Source organism: Lissotriton helveticus, chromosome 6, assembly GCF_964261635.1.
Source record: "Lissotriton helveticus chromosome 6, aLisHel1.1, whole genome shotgun sequence".
NCBI classification, from domain to species: domain Eukaryota; kingdom Metazoa; phylum Chordata; class Amphibia; order Caudata; family Salamandridae; genus Lissotriton; species Lissotriton helveticus.
Genome location: NC_136067.1, coordinates 1,683,978,666 through 1,684,000,414, shown reverse-complemented (window position 1 = coordinate 1,684,000,414; position 21,749 = coordinate 1,683,978,666). Strand labels below are relative to the sequence as shown.

At 42.8% G+C, this 21,749-nt stretch overlaps 1 protein-coding gene across 1 annotated transcript in view; it reads left to right on the top strand.

The window, feature by feature from the left end:
- The window catches only part of MKKS (MKKS centrosomal shuttling protein), a 75,809-nt gene that overhangs the window by 17,228 nt on the left and 36,832 nt on the right, over positions 1-21,749 (top strand). The window lies entirely within an intron of this gene.

Sequence of the window (21,749 nt, the reverse complement as noted above, 5' to 3'; positions counted from 1 at the left end):
AACTGGCAACCAATTGGTTGAACCTAATTCCACTCCCGCCCACCAACTGCCATCCTCAAAGCATCTGTTGCCCCATCATTAAATTTGAACAGTGAAAGTGGATTTAAACCACATAAAACAGCATTTGTGGGCCCATGTAAGTGATGTATGGCAGTGGTTCTTTAACTTTTGTGGACCCCCATGTAATCATTACTGAAATCTGGGACCCCCCCACTGAAGCATCATTGAAATTAAAAGTCTCCCAACAGATTCATTATCGGAATCCACAGACCATGGCCTAAGCCATTTCAATAATTTCAACTGCAGACCAATGCACAAAATAAGGAAACCAGCATTTATCAAAGAAGTACACAATTGATGATATAATTTATTCAATTTACTATTATAAGAAAATTTACATTTTGATTTAATGGGAAGGTTGGCGCTTTTCTAACTTCATTTGAACCCACCCATTAGCCATACTACATTCTCTTTGATACACTTGCGCTGTTTCCATTAATTATTCTGAAGATACTAATTACATTTTTAGCATCCAATTTCAAAATCCTTCACATTTACAGAACATTTTAAAATGTTCAATTTTAAATTGTGCTTCTTTATTTATATACACTTCATTAACTTGTGTTATAATTTAAATATATAAGGATTAGCGGATCCCCTGAGCAGGTGTCGCAGACACCCCGAACTACAGGTTAAGAAGCATTGATCTGTGGGATGCAGCATTGCTGGCATGGCATAACAGAATAGTAGGTAGTCTGCGTGGCGTTCCCCCCCCTGCCGCTCCGGGGCTCAGGGACCTTGGTGATCTTCGTGTAGGACTTAATCTTTGGCTCCAGAGCGGTGGCCTTCTGGTTCTGAGGAGTCTGGTGTTCTGGGACAGAGAGTCAATGAGTAGTGCTCTGTCTAAATAGTCTAGATCCCCAGGTCAGTAAAAAAGAACCAGCAGTTCTAGGTTTGTACACTCAGCAAGCTCTTACTCATTGTGATGGGCTTTGCAGGATCATCGGGCTCCATTCCAATGGATTTTACATCTTGTGTAAAAGGCCTAAAGTGCCAAGGAAAACGCGGTTCTACTAGTGTCATTAACTAAGTGCCCTAGTGTTCATTTGCAGTTTGGTGGCCCTCCCAAAGTTTGCTGTTGTGCAAGAATATTCAGGCTATAGGTGTTCCTTTGGCCTCTTGCACCACAGTCTCCTGACTTATCGGGGGCAGCACATGTAACTAGGACTGCTTTTTGATCCTCCATGGAGAACACAATCCTGTTTGATTCTAGTTATGCAACCACGGGTCATAGTAGCAAGGAAGGGTCATGCCACTCTGCTCTACCTCCTTCCATGCACTCCGGGGATGCCACTGCATGTCCATTCCCAGTGCCCTTTAATGTCTGCATAGTGAGTGAGCTAAGTACTCCTCATGCAAAGGGTGATCCAACTTGGTTGGTATAGTGTGTGCCAGCATTCCCAGAGAGGTCTGCAGGATAGGCCCCAGTTCTCAGCCAAGGGTGCTGCCCCTTCAGCGATGCGATAGGGCCTAGGACAGTAGTGTCAGGCACAATCAGTAAACCTTCAGACCCAGGGTGCCCAAGTTCATTCCAGGCCTTCACCTGAATTGCACCCCAGGACCTCAAAATCCCTTCCCCTAATCATGAGGTATACCTGGTATTGGCCAAGTGGAGGGGAGCGTCCAGTCGCCAGCAGTGGGAGGGTTTCCCTAAAGCACTCTGCCACCGTAGTGCGGCCTTGGGCACCTCTATTACTTCACAAAGCCCTGAGGCAAGGCTGGTCTAGGCCCTTAGGGGTCCCTTTGCAGCCAGAACGCGCTCCCCACCAGACCGCAGGCTAGCTCCAGCAGATATTCCAGGGGCACAGAATGTCGCCGGGACCCAAGTCGGGCCATGACACACAAGCACCAGCCCCCCCTCTAGGGCATTTGAGTGTGAGCTTCAGGATGGGGACAGCATCCCAAAATTCTGGATACAGATGGGGCAGGCACGCAATCCTTTTCCGGGGGCGAGACTCCAGCCTTGATGTTAGAAATGGGGCTTTTGGTTGGCAAAGGTATGTACTTAGACCAGGCAGAACCCACCATTCTAGTCAGAGTAAGCTAGATACACAATAGGACAACCTTTGCTCACACTCTGGTGGCTTGCCACAGAGCAAACAGGCTTATCTCCAAAGGCAATGTGTAAAGTATTTGTGTAACACAATGAAAACAACACAAAAAGAGACATAGGTTTCGAAAAATAGGGACTATTTATATGAATAAAATAAGAACAAAATGGCAAAAATCCAATAAGTAGTACATGGGTTGAATTTTTTAGGTAATAAATGCAAAAGCAATGCTTTTAAATTTGAGAGTTTTTCAAATGTTCCTCCATGCAATTTTAGATGTTGTCTCGCTAAACCATGGAGAATGGCACCACCCCAATCGGGGGTTCCACACGGAGGAGACCATCGATCTGTGAAACAAAATAATGCTGATCTTGGGGATCACTCAGGAAAGTACTCCGCTGTTTAATGCCACCCCTGAGGAAGTGCAGGTCAGCTATGCATGTCGTCGTCCTCGCCGTCTCCCCCACCGGAGGTCCAGCTATACCACAGTACCCTGAGGGCGTCTGTCAGCTCCTGTGCCAGTGCCATTGGAAGAGGGGTGTCGTCGGGCCTCTGAGGTGACCCCATGTCGTCTGGCACTGTGGTTCTTTATGAGGGGGAAACTGCTATAATCCTTGTGTCTCTGGCCCATCCTTGGTTATCCGTCTGATGCATTGGGAAGAGCGAGGGCCGTGCTGAGAGACGCTGTGGCGGCTTCAGGGCAGACGCGCTGGTGTCAGACAACACGGAGCATGGGGAACGTCTCTTCTTTGCAATGGGATGAAGATCATGCTTGTGTTGAGCACGGAGTGCTGACGCCTTTTGGGAAGTTGATGAACTGGCAATCAGGTCTGGGCTGTTCACGAGCACTTGTAGCGCTGGTTGTAGATCTAACCAGGCTAATGATCAGACATGCTTTGATCCTTGATCAAAGCCAGCTGTTGGACTCACCAATGACGGAGTCTACAGGAGTGCGAACAGGGAAGGCTTTGTAGAGTTAATCACAGTCCCCTGATCCGCAGCTGTTGGGCAGCGGTGTAGTTCCCAAAACACTAAGACCTTGGCTCCTGTGGAGCACTGATCTTACAGAACCGCCTCTGCAGTGGCGTAGGCAAAAAGAAGATAGCAAGATCTTTTTTCTCCCAGAGACCTCGGGAAGATCAGGGGGCATACCAACAAGCCTTTGGAGTCACTCTAGATTAATAATTGGTCATTTAGCAGGGCAGAGGCCAGCAAGCAGCAGGGCAGCTCAACAAAGCAGGAAATCCGTTCCTCAGAACAGTCCTGCACAGCAGAGTGGCTATTGCCAGGTCCAGTAGGGTACTGATTTGATAGGGCTAGAGCCCTGGTACTTATACCCAAAAGTGTCTTTGCGGTAGCGAGTGACTTCAAAAGAGATCTCTGAAGTGTTCAAGGATCCCTTTCAACCCAGCCTAGGCTCAAGACTACCAGTGGACCGTATATCAGCCCTTTGTGTGAGGGCAGGACGCCACTTATTCAAATGAAAGTGTGAACCACCTCTCCCCGCCCAGGAAGACTATCACTATGCAGATATATCTCATCATACCCAGCCATTCCTGTGTTCGGACTGTCTAGAGCGTATGCACAAAATAGCTGACACCCAGCCCAGATGTTTATTGGAGGCAGGCTGCAGGCACACAGACCAATGCTTCACTATGGAACAACCAGCCATGCTACAGTGAAAATAGTGTTTGGGACCTTTTCACTGCCTGCCTTATGGCAGTAAGGCCTACTTATGGGTGACTTATTATATTTTATTCTAATTTAAACGAAGGTTTAGACCGGTCAAAAGGGGTTATTTTGACAGGTTGAATTTGGAATTTTAAAACTGCACAATCAGCTTACCATGGTAGACCTGCAGTCATGTTTCCACTGTCACTGTAGTGATTGGGACAAAGGGTGCTGCACTTTACCTCTAGTTAGCTGGGGTAAAGTGCACAGAATAATACAGCTAGCAAAAACAGTCCGAGCAAAAATCTTACGTGCGCCTAAATGGACACCCAAGTCAATAAATTGTTTTGAGAAGGATATGATATAGTTCGGGGTGATATTCCTTGGCAGAGCCCGGTGGCAGAAGCCTAGCCATGTGCTCCTGTGCTGTGTTTTTATACATAATTTCCAGTGTCCAGGATGTCTAGCTTCTGGATTGAGATGGTGAGGTGTACAAAAGAAAGCAACTCAGGTATGAGTAGTTTAAGTTAAGCTGTTGTAGTGAGTGCTGCCAGAAAAATGAAACTGTCAGTGGGGTGTACCTGCAGATGAGCACACCCACCTGTTTTCTAGTACTTGCACAACACTCGATTATTAAAGAGCTACAGAATCCACTTGTAGTCCTGCCACTACATTGGGAAGTATGCATAGGTGAATGGAGAGAACCAGGTCATTGGAACAATCACAGTATGTAGGGTTAATCTACATGCTATTCTAAGAAAATTAGAACGGCTTGCAGCACTTCATTGAATTAATGAGAAGCATCCTGCCTTCTAATGCACCACACAAAAGATGGTCATTTCCAACAGATAGTGTTGAAGGCCCTTGCCAAAATCACTTCATGTTGGCTTGAACCATACCAGAAACCCAATAGCTTTTCAAAAAATCTAGGGATGTCAATTTTAGGACAATACAAATTCACAGTAAAATCACTTGGCCTGTGCCCTTCCACACCTATTTGTCACCCTCAGTGACTGTAATCCTAGCAGTTTTTTTTACATTTTGTGGATGGGTGAAAGGGAATGAATACACTACTGAAATGCTCACATGAGAAGAGAATTAGTCCTCCTGACCTGAGCTCAGGGCAAATTTGATGTAATTCTTTTCTGGTAGATGTGTCTCCTATAGTATCAGGCAATTAATTTACAGACTATCGGAATTTGATAAAACTTTACACTGTACATTCAGTTCATTGAACCATTCCATTTTCCATGTAAGACAATGTATCACCCCTTTAAGTGTGCTATAGTCGCACACCCTTCTCTAGTACTCCTGCCTCCAGTTTTAGTGGGTTTTTTCAACCATGAGCAACGCCTATCACTCAGTGATCGTTATACAAGCTAGGATCTAGGCGAGTTGTTCCCATGGTAACAGTCATTTGGAGCATGAACCGTCATATGCCATATCCAGGTGTGCAAACCAAGTCAGTTAATAGACTGAATTTTAGCAGTAACCCTTTAACTCGTGCTTAGCTTTCTTCCTGCTTCAGTTGTCTCCATACAAATCTACAGTTGATCCCGCTTTACCTACCACACAGTACACCTTTCTCAGTCACGCCCCAAAAATGTTGCCATTCTACTGTGCTTGCTATTGCACCAATTGCTGCCAAGGTCAGCAGTGTGTTGCTTCGTATAATTCTGTTATTTTTATCCCTTCTAATGTTGTATTCTTTGTGCTCTAGGAGTGTGTTGTGTTGCTCTACGTTAGACCCCAAATCATCCCCATAGATTTGTCATGTTGTAAAATATTTATTGAATCGGCCATTGTCAGCTACGTGCAGCACCATGTCCAAGGTGCTGCCACAGGCCTTGGCTCCACCAGATCTCGTTGTCATGGAGTCAAAATTGCTACTGCTTAGGCCAGCGATTCTTGACCTTTTGACTTCCGTGGATCCCCAAAGAATCACTGCTGGAAGCAGGGAATCCCCAACCTTAGCAATTTCTGTGATGGGACTCTCAAAACAATGTGCAAAAATACAAAAACGTGTAACATTGACAAAATACACAAATTATAAAATATTTTTTAATTCACAAACAAAAACACGCGAAAATCAAAATTTTTATGGAAAAGTTATGGCATTTCAAACTTTTTTTTTTTCCTTAAAGATGAAGCAATTTACTAGACTCCAGCATATCACTTTAGGGTTATTTTCAACCTATTCCATAGTCTGTTTTTGTTGGCGTATTCAGTGCTGCTTCGGTTGAGGACACGTAGTTCATACTAGATTCTGTTCGCTGTATTTCTGATACCACTATTCAAGCTAAGAATGCCAACTCAATTTTTAGCTTCCAGTTTCAAATTCCTTCACATTTAAAGAGTGTTTGAAACTTTTGAATGTTGCTTTTTTTAGGTTTATACACTTTTATTAAACTGCTAATATTTCATTTTATAATCATTCGCAGATATGTGAATAGATGACAGACCGCGGATCACAGATTAAGAACCACTGTCCTAGACAGCTGTCTGTGCAGCATCCAGAATTTGCCTCATCATCTCACCGCTCTCTAATCTGGCATTGCCCTGCTGTCACTGGCACGTGATTGAAATACTTCCTTTCTTATTTTGATGGCAAGCCCAACAGAGTGTCTAAAATGCAGTTCACTATCACCCAGACTGGATTGCTCAAGCCATCTTCCAATGTTGTTGCTATTCCCCAGAGGGCTGTGAGCCCACCAATAGTCAACTTAGTATGTTTCTTACCTGCCAAGCTAGCTGAGGTAGGCAGGCGATTGGCTTCCTGGAAGGAGCAGGTGCCATTTCAAGTGCATGCAGTGAGTGGGCTTGAAAGCACGCACCACGCCACTTCTACTGTACAACTCTAGTGGGATCTTGTAGGCTGCACTGCTCTCTTCTTGTGTTTAAGTTAAGATTGTTCCTTGGCATCTCCTGAGGGTTCCACGAATTCCATAGCAGGCCTTTTCAGTAGAAGCCTGTTTCTTGTCCTTGGGATTAATTCATTACTTTGCTGTTTGCAGTTTGGCACATTTCATTTGTCTTTCTACTGCCGTTTTGCAGTCATCTCTCCATACAGCTTTCTGGCTTTTCATACCAGCAGCGAGAATTTGAGATGGGAGCTTCTCTGCTGGATTTTCACATTTCATAGCCTCGTCTCTTACAACCCTAAAGGTCTTTCAGTTCCTGTAGCTAAAAATTCTTCCGGTACTTGGGCTTGCCTCCTGGTGCTATCCTGGGCCTCATAAACGTAATCTGTGGAAAGAGATCTGCTGGCAGGACCCTGGTCATTCCCAAAATATGGCTTATAGTTAGACCCCTCCTCTGATCTCAATGGCACTCCCAGTACATGAGTATATGCTTGTTTCCAATACAACCGACCTCGCAGCACTTATAGATTCGATTATCAGCCTGTTCAGTCCCCGAAAAGGCTCTGATGATGATTCTAACAATACTGATCCGGTGTCCAGCTTTGAAAATTCTGCCAGGTTGAGATTTCATCGTTTTTTCCAGTCAGTCAAATTAAATGCATTTATAGACATGTTTTTGTAGACTCATTTCACTGCTGTGTTTCTTTATGCATATTAGCACGCTGGGGTTCAGCTGCATCCTCTGTATTGCTGCCTGTCCTGTACACTCAAGTCACCTTCATTTGTAGGGTGTCACTCTCCTTGCACTCGCCACCCTGAAAAGATTCTTCGCTGTCCAAAGAATGTTTGATCTATTTTTATTTTTATTAGATCACCCTTATTATTCCCGACATTATCCCAGTCCTCGGAGTCTCAGAAATGTAAGGCAATTCCACAAAGTAGGTATTACTCTAGATAATAAATACCGTTAATCATTCATTTTTAGGGGTGTAGGAGCCAAACTGATTGCCTACATTCCCACATTTCATCTGTGCATCCTTGGTAAATTGATGTTTATGCCAAAATGGGGTGGATCTTCATATTTGTAATTTAATTCAGATTATTTAACCAAAGTCGATGGCGAGGGGCGCCACGGGTCGTGTATTAGCACTAGACTAGAGTAGTTTATCCATCTGGTTTTTTAGGTCTCGCCCTAGGCAGCGCTTGTGCTGTCTCTTAGAAACATGCTGCATCTAGGCTATGGGCTTGAAAAAACACTCATTTTTTTTCAATGGTTCCTGTTGCTGTCCTTTAGAAATGCTTGCTTTTCATTGAGGAATAAACTTAGTAGTTCATCCTATTGGAATGTTGTATCCTCTCATAAGGACTGGCCCTCTTACATGTGTTCTCACTGTTCAGGTTATTTGTACTTTGAAAGATCTTTTTTTTGTTGGCCTGCAGCTTAGCTTGTTAACTTCTCTTTACTTGTACAATGAAACTTAGTCGCATATCTTTATCTTATTGCCTCCCCCACACCCCTCCCACAACACTGCTCGCAGGCCCCCACCACCCCTCCGAGGCCAGTGCTGTTTTACTCGTTTTTTTTTGTTGCTTTGCTCGTTTTTGTTATTTTGCAAACAAATTCTTATATTATTTTATTATTTTAAATTAGTTGCTTTTATTTATGTAGCACACCTATCCATGCCCTTGGGGGAAATAAACAATCAGACCACACCCGACTCGAACACAGTTCCACAAATCCCCAGTCGGCAGTTTTCACAGCTGCACCATATCCTTTCCCTAGCCATATTGCAGGGTGCAGTACCATATGTGGCCAAAAGCGGTCCCAAGAGACACCTAGTGACAGCCTGTACTACGCACTCTTGCAACACTGTTTGTTTTAACATGGAGTCTATACTGCCATTGTCACTGAGCTTGTGGTAGCTTCTTAGGAAGACTGCCATAAGGGCCAGTGCCTATCTGCAGATGCCGAATTCCAGTCTGATTTGTGCTGGTGATATGTAAGAGGGAAGCTGGAAGATCATTCTTTAAATGTTTACGACTGCTTTGTCTAGTTGCCCGCTGTTCCGCCCTTTCAGAGCCTCGAACCCATATGTTAAGGTGGGGAGAACCTTTGCCTGTGCCACCTGGAGGATTGGAGCAAATGTAGGGCCATTTAGTATTTTGTAGAGGGATCTAAGTGCAAAAGACAGCGCAATGCCTTGTTTATTTCAGTTCTGCCAGCTGGCTCACATGCCTAGCTACTTGTGACATTTGGCTGCTTCTATTCTGTCGTGTATTTCTATAGGTTCTGAATCGATCCCCCTATTCCTGACCCTATTCTGGTTAAACTAACTATCAAGTTAACTAACAGTCAGCCCATGAGGCAAGAAATCCCCCATGATGCAGATACCGTTATCTGACGCAGTCACACTACGGCACAGGAACGTGTTATCTGATTAGGTCATAACGCTTGAGATCTAATTAGACAAGCGACATTCCTCCAGCCCCTGATAAGGCATACGACGTTCTCATAACAAATCAAACCTATGACAACCTGGAAAATCCGTGCGGCCTTTGTTTTGATTTCACAGAGAACTTTTGCAAAAGAATGTGCTAACGAGCAAGTCGTATGACATCTTTATTGACGTACCTATGTCCATCCTTACGTCAATCTCGGCACCTTTAAGGTATAAATATTGCCGATCTTGCCCTATGCAAACACACGCGTGGTGACAAGACGGAGCAGCCATACTTGCCGAAGCCGAGAGCAGAAGCAGACCCCGCTGGCAGCAGCCCCGCCTTCCTGACGCGCTGAGAGACGCGCTGCTATCTCAAGCCGAGAGACCCAGCACCGGCGCTTCTGGGCAGCCCTCGCAGGCAGCCTGGAATATCGAGAGCAGAGAAAGAGATACCATTCCTCATTCATCCTAACTTACAGGTACAGAACTGAATAACCCCTCACAGAGAATTCTTTAGTTATTCACTTGGCAAAAACAAACTTAACTTAAACTGTAACTTTCTATTCCCGCCCACGCATTAGACTTAGGTCAGGTACACGGGGTAGGCGTATTTAGAAACACCAGTTGAGTACGTTTAGTCAAATGTATATGTGTATGTAAATATATTTTAATCATTTTAAACATCATATGGCTCAGAAACCATATCAATGTTTTTACAGTATTATTTTATACTATTGCTTTTAATGTATGCACTTTACTTAACTATAAGTATTGCAATAATATCGATCCATTTCTCTTGTACGAGAAAAGAGACTGATCAATAAATAACACCTTTTTATTGAACACGCCCGTCTCTTCCTTTTCTCTACATTCTGATGAGACTAAGAATGCACGTACTGACTGAGTAAAATAATTGCCTTGTGCTCACACAACTCTTGAGATTGACTCTTGATTAGGGGAGAGCAAAGTTGTCATGTTCTATGGTTGTCAGAAACTAAATCCCTTCTTGTCTAATCAGGGGAGTTAATCCTTCCTTGAACATTCGAGAAAGTTTCTAGCGAACTCTGAGCTTAGCTGGCAAACCCAAAAATTAAGTCTAGTATCGACAGTAGTAGACCTAGTTAACGTCTGGTCTAGGCCTTTACTGCTGTAGGTACTATTCCAATGCGCAGAGCCTATTGGGAAAATAGGAGCTACACTACATGGCGCCCAACGCGTTTGGAAAGGGCGATAAAACTAACGTAAGACATTTAGAGTAACTCAGTCGTGCTTTCTCACTCAGACCCCTTTTCCCGAATACTCCAAAGACGTCTGGAGTGGGTGAAAGGTTATATCCTCCAAAACCTCGCAGGAGGGAACTCCTATGTATGGTTCTTGGTCAAGTCAACGTTGAAGGATAAAACAGTTCCGAAATATTGTGCATCTAATCTCTGTTTCCATAAAGAAACCTGATCTGCAAATAAACATAATACCATCCTGTCAGTAAAATGGGAGACAGTGATGAAGAAAGAGAAGCAGTTAGATTAGCAGCTGAAATAGCAGCAGCTGATACTACAGCACTCGAAGCAGACCCGGATATAATACTCATTCCGGTCATTAAAAGGAGATCTATAACCTTAAAACTTATAGAAAATGGACTGACACCTAGAGGTGGCACAGTCATATTCGTAATTGAGGCACACGAATATCGGCAGACAGAGGTATACTATACATGGATACATTTTCCAGCAGCAAATGCTGTAACAAAGTACTTCCACTATTACAAAGTAGAGGAACCTCCTGAAACGTACACTCCTTTCGAGGAGGTGGAAGTACCACTCAAATTCCAAGAGCATTTGCTCTTATTTGATGGCGCCCTAAAACATAACAATCACATTACAAGGCTCGGTCCTTTAGGAAGACCAGGAGCAACGTGGCCGGTCTTAGCCGGATACACACCACATCCAGACATCGAAAGAATGCCTGCAGCAGAACTGTTAATACAGCTAAAACAACTACTAAAAATTCATAGACAATTAGTTCAGTATGTAATGCGGACTTCAACAATTCAGCCAGCGATTAAACTTCCACAGCTGACCCCTCACCAGGGGAACACAAATAAAATTACACCACAGAACATCCAATCCTGCCTAGGTAAAGTTCCAGCTAAACGGGAACAAATACCATTCTGGTTGGCACAGAAAATCACCCAAATAGAGGCGGTGTTTCCTGACACCACCCCGCTGGAAAAACACAGGATTCTGACTATATGTCTCCCAATGGGAATCGCACCACACATTGAGGACTGTGACACTTGGGGTACAGTCTTTGCTTCCATCTACACAAAAACGCACGGTGTTCCATCCATTTCGGTAATACCAGATGTGCTAAAACAAATTCAAGATGAATACGGTCCAGAACCTGCTTTAACTCTTGGTATGAAATTACTAAAAGACTTCAAACAGGTTTCGGCTATATTACTAGCCAACATAAAAGGTGAAGCAGCAAACGTGGCGATCCGCCAGAGGTTAAAAGAGACAGATATAGCAGACCAACCAGCTGAAATTGCCAGAATCATAGAAAAATCCTATGAAGAACTAGGCAGAGATAGTCTAGGTGGAATACCAGTAAAACCGCAACTGACTACAAGTCCAGAAAAAATATTTTTTAATAATAATAATTCACCAAAAAAGAACTGGGATGGAAACAAAACATCCAATCCTAAAAAAAAGAAATTCCAGTCCAGAGGAAGGTCTCCGAGGCGAAGAGAGAAATCTCCAAACCAAAGACAGAGGTCACCACAGAGTGACCCCTCTGGGAATAGATATAACCTTAGAAATAGGGATAATATTAAAAAACCTGATAGATATCAAGACATTGATACACGTCCCTCTCAATCTTTTCAGAATTCCTCGCAGAAATCGGAAAGAAGAGGACGATCAGAAGAGCACGCCAAGTCCAAAGACAAGGAACCTGCTCAACTAAAAAAGAAATTACAATTTCCAAAAAAGAAGGTAGCCAGTATCAAGGTAGTTAAAAATGCCGAGAATACTGAGGACACAACTGAAAAACGGAGAGTGGGCTCAGACAATGCTAGACAGCGCAGCAGAGGTGAGCATAGCTCGCAAAGTCCTTATGAATCATCTGGAGACAGTGGACACGAATGAATACCTTCAAGTGGAAACTGCAGACACCAGAGTTAGCAAGCCCCACAAGATATACGAGATAACATTACGTATAGAGGGAGATAAGACTAGGAAAATAAGGGGACTATTTTGGGATAACCTCTCCAAAGGCTATGACATCCTTCTAGCTGAAAAAGACTGGCCACCAGAGTTTGTCAGGGAGTGCCCTCATGGCGAAGAAGTAATTATGCCTGCCTTCTCGAATCAAATACCGATTCATAAAAAATACACACTTGCTAGAAAGTGGGCAGTGGCCTTAGCACCTGCTTTATATAAAAATCATGTAGGATGGGATGAGGATTCTCCTCCTCACAAAATCCAGTTAAAATCACAACCTACTGCACAAAGGCAGTACCCAATTAAGCAAGAAGCTAAAAAACAAGTAAATGAAATACTAGATCAGCTAGAATACCAGGGGGTGATTGAAACTTGCACCTCACAAATGAACAATCCTTTGTTTCCGGTCTCCAAACCAGACAATTCATATCGTCTAGTTTTGGATTACCGACACCTTAACACATGTTGCAAAACCTTTGCAGTGCAAAACTCACACAGTGCTGCACTAATGAATAACATAGTGCGCAAAAAATACAAAACAACTTTGGACATCTCCAATGGATTCTTTTGTCAAAACATAGCACCAGAGAGCAGATCTTTAACTGCATTCTCAGTAAATGGCACTCAAAAACAATTCTGTCGGTTAGCCCAGGGGTACAAGAACAGCCCGGGGGTATTCTCAGCGAGAGTAACAGAATTACTACAACTATATGATGATGAAGCATTATCCTATGTCGATGACATTTACTTAACAGATGATGACTTGGAGACTCACTTGAAAAGGGTGAACACCATAATACTTGGGTTCGCTGCAGAGGGTTACAAATTCAACTTCAAAAAATCCAGAATTGCCCATCTGACAGTCTTGTACGTAGGATATGAATTATCAAGCATAGCATGGTTGACAACTTTAAAAAAAAAAAAAAAAAAAAATCTAAAATATGAAAAGACGTATCCTCTGCCAATCGACATTCTGCCTCTACGACATTACGCCTGTGTAATCTATACAGACGGACATGCTCAACCCTCCGTTTGGGGAGAACAAGCATACAACCCCACATGTGAGATTACAAAAGAAGTGTGGCGCGGAGGTAAACTAAGACCTCTATTAACAAAATCACACTCAGTAGAAACTAATTCAGAACTACAAACTGAAATAATAGCTTTGAAAATGGCGCTAGATAATGCGGATCGCGAATTCCCGACACTTATAGTGTCAGATTCATATTACTGCGTCAAAGCATATAACAAGGATTTGCAGACATGGATTCAGAACGGTTACAAAGATGACACAGATGCACCAATAAAGCAGAGACTGCTCTGGGAACAAGTAGCTCTTCTGAAAAAAGAACTACCAAAGACTCACGTGACTCACTCACTGAGTCATCAACGTGATGGCGTTCACGTTGTGGGGAATTCATTGGCTGAAACAGCCGCAGCGGCAGCCACTAAACCGGCTCCCGTAGATCGAAAAAAGCGTACATTAAAATACATTGACGGTGAAACAATGCTGGCGGTGAAAACGTCATCAAAAGGCGACTGCTCAGCGTTACCGATCAACTATCCACTCAATTATACATACATAATCGATGCAAACTCCGTCCCTTTTGCTCGAATCCCTGGAGTAGGGGATAGAGTGATTCCAAACATGGACAGGAGAAACTTGTTAATCGCAGACGCACACATGGGCGAGGGTCACAGACACCTTAAATTAAAAGATTCTCTGGAAGAATTACAATCACGGTACTGGTGGCCAGGCATGAGCCTGCACTACACCATGTTTGTAAAAAACTGCCCAAACTGCAACAGAGATCGCAGTGGGGAGAGAAGCAGTTTAATACCTCGTTGTATCAAGGCAGATAATATTACCAGCAAAAAGAAGGGCTTGCGATTAACATATACAGGCTAGTTTCCACTTATAATGTAGATCACCAGCACTCGGCTGACGTCCGGACTATTATACAAGATTTGCGAGTCTAAATGGCATATACGCTAAGAGCATGCTACGTTCGACCATTGTTTTCACTCAGGCAATCCAGCCTGGGGGGGAAACATGGCCAAATGAGCACAGCCCAGCGGGAATCTTCTCACTTCCTTCCTGAGGGTACGGGATGGTGTAAAGAAAAAACCAAGGCAGAAAGCAATCTATAATGGAAAGGATATTAGGTTCGGGAGCTGGGTGGGTCAAACATCTAATAAGTGTCCAACGTAGTCTAAATAACTTGCCAAGAAATTCTCTGAAGGGATTCAGTCCGTACTAATTATTATTCGGAACTAGGATGTTGATCTCTGACCTTGATAGTCAGACTTCAGTGGTAATAGAAAAAACCTTTGATGTCAAAGACCGTTTGGCTATTTTGCAGGACTTAAACAAAACAAGAAAAGACCTGAGCAACATACAGTTGAAACAACAGCCAACAACCACTGAAGAATCACCACCTGTCCCAGCAAGACCTGTCTGGATTCCAAAAGTCGGGGATCGAGTCAGGGAGAAGATCGCGGTAAAGAAGGAATTTGGGCCTTCTTACAGAAAAGCAGTTCCTGTCTTGTCTGTCAACGGGACAAGATCAGTTGTACTACCGCCACTTGCTGGTAAAAAGGAGAACCGAGTTGTATCCATCGACCTGGTAAAACCACAACATGTGGCCAATAACAAACAGTAGGCCAAGTGGACTCCCAATAAGTAGCAGAACACCAAAGTTTGCTACCAGCACAGAGGTCCTAACAAAAAGGCTCATCACATTCGAAACGCCTACAGAAGAACAAGAAGGACTATGCAACAATGCAATAGAACCCAGACCTCTGAAAACCCAAATAAAGACATTTAGCAGAGACACACCAATCTATACTGAAGTACCAAGTGAAAATGCAAGGAACAAAAATCCTGAAGCAATTGGAACAATTGACAGAACTGCATCCGGGTACTTCATCAACTTCGATGATTCCTCTGACGGCTTCAGTGAATCAAAGACACAGCCATCATCAAAATCCTTTAAAGACAAAGCTAAGGAACTTTTGAAACATCTGAAAGAAACATATCTGGTTTCTCCATGGATTGAATTTTGGGTGGGTTTTGGTGCATTTATCCTCATACTTTGGCTCATCATGGTATTTACTTTAGGACGCTTCGTTGAGGGAAAATATGCTAAAATGGACACAGCAAGTCAGAACATCAACTTGGTCCTCAAACCACACACATCTTCACACGTCGAGAAAAGAGAACTTTCTCCAGAACTTTCTTCAGCCAACTTCACAGCCAATCCGATACCTGGTGGGGTAGCCTGGGACAACACTGACTATGAAATTTATGGTCCGGTCGAGATCCTGAAATATCCACACCAAATCAAGATCTCTTTGAGTGACTTTGCAAAACCAAACTCATTTGCTGATGATTGGGACTTCGAAAGTATTAACAATATGATGTCTGATTTAGTAATGTCTGCTAAATTTACAAAACATGATTATTTGCAAGGTTCTACAAATTATGATAGTATGTATTGCTATAACCATTATGGTAACCATTTTTTACATAAATCTGCACAACCTAGAAATGTTTTAAATTATAATCAATGGGAACATTGTGCTACGCCTCCAAAAGGAAGCTCTAGAACCGTTTACGACAAATATTCATATTTTTCAGGTTTTAACACAAGTAATGCTGAAACATTTTATTTTAAATTGTCAAACAAGACAGGGATGAAAACCATGATAACCAACACAAAATTGATATATTCAGACTCATTCTTTGAACAAATGAATACTTTTGGATTTGATTATTGGGACAAAAATGTTGATTTGAAAAGTGTTTGGGGTACAAAAGAATGGCAAGTACAGGGTTTAGAAGCTTTGTTTAGAGCCTGCATGATCCCAGAACAAATGATATTTTTAAATGACACTGTTCAACAAACCACCTGTCTTGGCTTAGCCAAAATCAAAGATTTAAATAACCCGTCTATTCCAAAGCCAACAATGTTTAGCAATAGCTCTGATACAGATGAAGAGATAGACGTAAACCATATACTTAACCAAAACAGAACACATCCTGATTGGAAACAATGGTTTATCCGGCCCACAGATACAAATAACTGTCAAGATAGATTCCTGAATAAAACACAGGGTTTCAAAATGACCAGGCCAGACCCTAGATATCCCCAAAGACATCACCCAGGGATAATAACAACCTACAGTGTGGGCAAATTATGCCTTCAATGGCTTCAAACTTCCACACTGCCTGAAATTAAGCAACACCTAACTTTACTTACTGATGGTGCTGACTTGCGTGATTTCATACTGGGACCACGCAAACAGCGTCAAAAGTGTTTCATAGCAGCCTCTGTATATGCAGCATACAATGAGGCCTGGAAGGTTACTCAAATTGAGACAGCAGAAAGAATACGGGAAATTGACCGTATCAATTTGGAAAAATCACTTTCTGTAGTGGACAATGGGTTAATGACTCTGTCCTCCAGAATTTTTTCATTGGACAGCATTGTGTCTTCAGCAATCGATATATTATCGCAAGACTTACTGTTATTACAACATGGTCAGTCACAATTGCGTTCCATTGTACAGCTTGGCTGGACGTTACAAAATCTGCGTTCAGGCTATGTGCCTTGGCGTTTAATCAACACAACGTCACTATTCCAAATCTTTAACCTTACTGATAGACAAATCGGTATGGGGCAAAAGGGTGCTGATTATACAATCTTGAGCATTGAAAAACTAGAAAGATTACCAATGACAATGTCAGAACGACCTGTCAGTGAATGGATAATCCACGGAATCATAAATATTCCAATCTCAACCTTCAGGTTTCAATACTGCCAAAAATATATACAGGCTGGCATGTACGAGAAATTGGGAAAGGGGTACCTTAAAACAACATGGAACCTGCCCTATTCACATGCATGTGTCAGTAAAAAGGACAGAAAGTGTTTCTTAGTGGCAACAATTGTGCTATGTCACTAAGCGGCACGCTTCTGTGTAACGGTATTAGTTTGCACGGAGCCTGTGAAGGGAATTCATACAACCTTTCATGTCACCAGCAAGGCGCACCTGCAACTGAAATAGAACCATTCTTTCAAAGACTCTATAATGGGAGTTACATTCTTATTGTAGACCGCAGATGTTGCAGTCTTATGCCCGGGACTCCTTATCTAGTAACTACAACAGCGAAGGTCAAGTGCTGTGGACGTTCTTTGTTCCCCAGCTCCTTTCCAGACAGGGAGGCAAGGGCATGGCCCAGTTTGAAAATTACTTCTATTCGAATAGACACTTTAAGCATAATGAAAACAGTGCTTCTTCAGACGCCTACAAGGCTCACGTCATCAAAAGAAACATATGATCTACAAGTCGCAAGGACGACTGCAGAGATACATACATTATTATCAACTAATTCCCCCGTACATTTCGCGGAAATCCTGAGCGAAATCTTAAATATTTCTGATACCACTGGGGTCTCAAAGGTATTTAAGACAGTATTTTCGATGGCATTAACACCATTCAAAGCCATACTGGGTATTTTTCCAGATTTCGTCCATTCGATTTTTGGCGGACTTCCCCTGATCCTGGGACTAATTGCAGGAATCCTATTCCTAGTCCTTATTTTTCGTTATGGCAACCCATGTCACAGATCAAACTCTCGCGACAATGGAAGATACGATCCTAGCCATTGGATACCGGGACCGGATATCAAAAATCCTGGGACTCTCCCGGCTTAGAGACCTAAACATGACTTGGTTTCTATCATTTCGACCAATGTGGCAAAGGTGTGTTTTACCTGTACTAAGGTGTCTGCTATGCGGAGAAGAATGCGTGTTAGACACCTGTCTGACGCTACAATCGGATGCGCCAGTGGATGCAGATACACTGTTGGTTCCTACCAAGGTTCACGCTTTGTGCTGCCCTCAAAGGCTGCCAATCCTGATGACGGCATTCCTGGAATCTTCACCACTACGATTGAAGAGTAGTGAAGTTCAAGATGAAAGCAACATCGAACAGGTACGACCTTCTGTCAGCAATGCAAATCAGAATGTCAATGGAGACAATCATGCGCACGAATGCATGGTTACCCCTATTTCCGACTTAGTGGAACTTTCCCATGAAGCTGTTGACAGTTTTTTCGAAAGCCTGAATGATATGATGTTCTCTCCAGAACAGAAATAGAGACTTTTGAGTAAACTCGCACACGGCGTTCCCTGAATTCGGCCTTCAACTTTAAAAATAAAGTCACATGAACAATTCTTCCCACCAGTTCACGGACAACAATTTTTTAGCAGCCCCAAATTATTTTTCACAAATTTTTCGGGACACTTATCTTCTGCTTAAAGTAAGAAACTATTCCTAGAGAACTAAGATTTCTATTTTTAGATACTTTATAAAACTTTAGTTGCCCGCTGGGATGTTCACAAATATTTTATTATGTGATGAAATGGTCTCGGACTTCCTTTCTGTATAGCCATATTAAGAGCCATTTCATGTGTATTTCTCATATACCAAAAAGCAATAATGCATAAAAATGCGTGTTTACTTTTGCATTTAAACCATAGCTTAAGTGCATACAATATATATGACTGCAATTTTTCAGTATATTTGAAAATTTCAAAATGCATTTATGTATTTTGGGGTGGTAAGGTATACACTATACTCTATAGTATGTTGTACTATGTTATACTATGCATAGATTAGTAGATATGACCATAGTTAGCGTGGAGTGGGTGTCGTGTATTTCTATAGGTTCTGAATCGATCCCCCTATTCCTGACCCTATTCTGGTTAAACTAACTATCAAGTTAACTAACAGTCAGCCCATGAGGCAAGAAATCCCCCATGATGCAGATACCGTTATCTGACGCAGTCACACTACGGCACAGGAACGTGTTATCTGATTAGGTCATAACGCTTGAGATCTAATTAGACAAGCGACATTCCTCCAGCCCCTGATAAGGCATACGACGTTCTCATAACAAATCAAACCTATGACAACCTGGAAAATCCGTGCGGCCATTGTTTTGATTTCACAGAGAACTTTTGCAAAAGAATGTGCTAACGAGCAAGTCGTATGACATCTTTATTGACGTACCTATGTCCATCCTTACGTCAATCTCGGCACCTTTAAGGTATAAATATTGCCGATCTTGCCCTATGCAAACACACGCGTGGTGACAAGACGGAGCAGCCATACTTGCCGAAGCCGAGAGCAGAAGCAGACCCCGCTGGCAGCAGCCCCGCCTTCCTGACGCGCTGAGAGACGCGCTGCTATCTCAAGCCGAGAGACCCAGCACCGGCGCTTCTGGGCAGCCCTCGCAGGCAGCCTGGAATATCGAGAGCAGAGAAAGAGATACCATTCCTCATTCATCCTAACTTCCAGGTACAGAACTGAATAACCCCTCACAGAGAATTCTTTAGTTATTCACTTGGCAAAAACAAACTTAACTTAAACTGTAACTTTCTATTCCCGCCCACGCATTAGACTTAGGTCAGGTACACGGGTTAGGCGTATTTAGAAACACCAGTTGAGTACGTTTAGTCAAATGTATATGTGTATGTAAATATATTTTAATCATTTTAAACATCATATGGCTCAGAAACCATATCAATGTTTTTACAGTATTATTTTATACTATTGCTTTTAATGTATGCACTTTACTTAACTATAAGTATTGCAATAATATCGATCCATTTCTCTTGTACGAGAAAAGAGACTGATCAATAAATAACACCTTTTTATTGAACACGCCCGTCTCTTCCTTTTCTCTACATTCTGATGAGACTAAGAATGCACGTACTGACTGAGTAAAATAATTGCCTTGTGCTCACACGACTCTTGAGATTGACTCTTGATTAGGGGAGAGCAAAGTTGTCATGTTCTATGGTTGTCAGAAACTAAATCCCTTCTTGTCTAATCAGGGGAGTTAATCCTTCCTTGAACATTCGAGAAAGTTTCTAGCGAACTCTGAGCTTAGCTGGCAAACCCAAAAATTAAGTCTAGTATCGACAGTAGTAGACCTAGTTAACGTCTGGTCTAGGCCTTTACTGCTGTAGGGACTATTCCAATGCGCAGAGCCTATTGGGAAAATAGGAGCTACACTACAATTCTTTCCTGATGTAGGGACCATACAGGCTTTTTAGTCCCGGTTGTGCGAACCGCAAGGATTTTGGTTTTCTTTTTATTTATCTTTAGACCATTCCCGTTGGAGTATGTGGCGGTCTCGTCCAGGAGACTTTGTAGGCCAATCTTTGTCTGGCTAAGAAGAACCAGGTCGTCGGCGTAGAGTAGGTTAGATAAACGAAGGCTGCTCAGTTTGGGTGGATGCGAATTGACTAAGTCGAGAACTGCAGAGAGGTCGGACAAAAATAGATTCAAAAGCATAGGAGCAAGGACACAGCCTTGCTTGAGGCCTTACTTTGTTGCTATGGGTCGTGACAGGCGCAAACCGTCCCTGATCTTAATCCTGTACCATGTGTCATGATGCAAAAGCTGCAAGGCCGAGTAGGCTGTTAGGAATATTCAGCAGGGAGAGTTTCTGCCACAGCTTCCTTCTATTGACTCTGTCGAAGTCAGATTTGTAGTCTATAAACCCCATGTATATGGGACTAATGTTGGATTCGGCCGGGTCGATCAAGAGAGAGAGTGTGATGAGATTTACCATTGTCCCGGTGTTGTTTGTAAATCCAGTCTGGTTAGGTGGTATGATTGAGTTTGACTCAACCCATGATCGTAGAGAGTCCAGCAGTATGCCTGCGAAGTACTTTGATTCATTGTCAATTAAAGCAATCAAGCGGTAGTTCCCTGGAGATTTTTTGTCACCGCCTTTGAAGATCGGAGCGAGAATCGATCCCCGCCAGGAGGCCGGGATAAAGCTCTTTTCTAGGATAGATAAGTAAAGCGGGGCTAGATGAGTGGCCCAGAAGGCTGTGGATCCTCCTTGTAAAGGGCTGGTAGTATTCCACCTGGGCCGGGGGCCCCATCCTTACGTCCCTTTGCAATATGCTTTTGGATTGATGCCTCTATAAAAGAGAGCCTTAGAGATGACTCGTCGTGGATAGTTATTTGAACCTCCTGGGCCGTGCAACCCTCGGGTCATCGATCTGCTCGTGGTTCTGGTCAAAATACTACAGGAAAAAACACACAACGGAGTTCTTTATTTTATTAAGGTGGGAAGGGCACATCTATTGCATACGTAAAAAAACATTGCCATTTACAATGGCAATATCTCCAACTCCAACAAATGCGATGATACCTATTGCATTTACAATGCCTGTTTTTCTAAAGCTATGAAACGAGTTCTGAATATTTCCACCAGGTGGCAGTGTTTCTACCGTTTGCTAACATGTAGAAGAGTATGGACTAAATGGGGATTTGCTGTGGTAGGTAAAGCTTCGTTCTTTGGAATGGAAAAAAAAGATGTTTTCCTAAAAGATTTGTGAGAAATATTTGCTGTTA